General features: G+C 40.9%; 1 protein-coding gene across 2 annotated transcripts in view; it reads right to left on the bottom strand.

Moving 5' to 3' along the window:
- DMC1 (DNA meiotic recombinase 1) overlaps positions 1 to 1,591 on the bottom strand; it is a 36,382-nt gene that overhangs the window by 886 nt on the left and 33,905 nt on the right. The window lies entirely within an intron of this gene.

Genomic DNA, 1,591 nt, shown 5'->3' with positions numbered 1-1,591 from the left:
CCAAACTTGGAAATAGGCAAAAAAGGATAACTGGGTCTTCTTTCAGTGCAGTGTCAGGCAGGCATTGTACAATAGACCCTTAAGGGTTACCTGATTCTATAAGGGTGGGAACCAAGACGTTGAAGTGAACTAAAGATTAGTAAATACCTTCCTGGAAACAGGTTGTCTAGCACATCCTGCCAGGTCATTTAACTCTAGGAGGGCTCTATGCTTTCCATTATCTTTATCTGTTTTACAACTCTGTAAGTTGTAGAAAACTATAAGTAATGCAAATTATTCTTGTCCATAGAGATGTAAATTGTGTGAGGTGGAATGTAGCTAATTATTATCCTATGGAGATTGACCCATTTTCGATCAATTTATAATTCATTTCAGCTTTCCTTATTTGATTATATATGTATGGTACTTTTATTTTTCTTTTGATCTGGTTATAAGATCATACTGATTCCATCATTAATTAATTTAATTAAATCTTTGACATTTTATATTTGTATTAAGCCATAATTATACCCTTGGTAGAGTGCCAGGGCATTGTGGCTCACAGCCAACTCAAATTTTGGGGTTCAAGCAATCGTCTTGCCTCTGGCTCTTGAGTAGCTGGGACTACAGGCACCTGCCACAATGCCCAGCTATTTTTAGAGACAGGTGTCACTCTTGCTCAGGCTGGTCTTGAACTCCTGACCTCAAGCAATCCACCTGCCCCAGCCTCCCAGAGTGCTAGGATTACAGGTGTGAGCCGCCACTCCTAGCTATACACTCTTTCAAATGTTATCTTTGAATTTATTCTACAACTGTGAAGGATAGAGGATAATTTGTAGAAAACTAATAGAGGCTGGGCACAGTGTCTCAAGTCTATAATCCTACCATTCTGGGGAGCCAAGGCCAGTGAATTGCTTGAGCTCAGGAGACCAGCCTGAGCAAGAGCGAGAGCCCATCTCTACTAAAAATAGAAAAAACTAGCAGGACATTATGGCAGATGCCTATAGTTTCAGCTACTCTGGAGGCTGAGGCAAAAGGATTGCTTGAGCCCAATAATTTGTCAGGGATGACGCCATGACACTCTACCCAGGGTGACAAAGAGACAGAGTGAGACTCTGTCTGAAAGGAAAAAAAGGAAAGAGAGCAAGAGAGAGAGAAAGAAAGAAAGAAAAAGAAAGGAAGAAAGGAAGAAAATACTTGTAGTAATGCAGATGACTTCTGTCTTTTTTTTTGGTGGTTTTTGGCTGGGGCTGGGTTTGAACCTGCCACCTCTGGCATATAGGGCTGGCGCCTTACTCTTTTGAGCCACAGGCACTGCCCAAATGACTTTTGTCTTAAGGCGAAGAAAATTTATTCCTGACTATGGCAATGGAAATGTTTTTCATTGTATAGAAAAGCAATTGATATATCTCTAGTAGAAAAGATAACTTTATTTTTATTTATTTATTTTTTTTGAGACAGAGTCTCAAGCTGTCGCCCTGGATAGAATGTCATAGCATCACAGCTCAAAGCAACCTCAAACTCTTGGGCTTAAGTGATTCTCTTGCCTCAGCCTCCCAAGTAGCTGGGACTACAAGTGCCTGCCACAACGCCCGGCTGTTTTGTTGTTGTT

The sequence above is a fragment of the Otolemur garnettii genome, unplaced genomic scaffold (genome assembly GCF_000181295.1).
Source record: "Otolemur garnettii isolate 467f Iridium unplaced genomic scaffold, OtoGar3 scaffold00007, whole genome shotgun sequence".
In the NCBI taxonomy this organism is placed as follows: Eukaryota; Metazoa; Chordata; class Mammalia; order Primates; family Galagidae; genus Otolemur; species Otolemur garnettii.
This window is presented reverse-complemented; position numbering and strand designations above follow the sequence as displayed.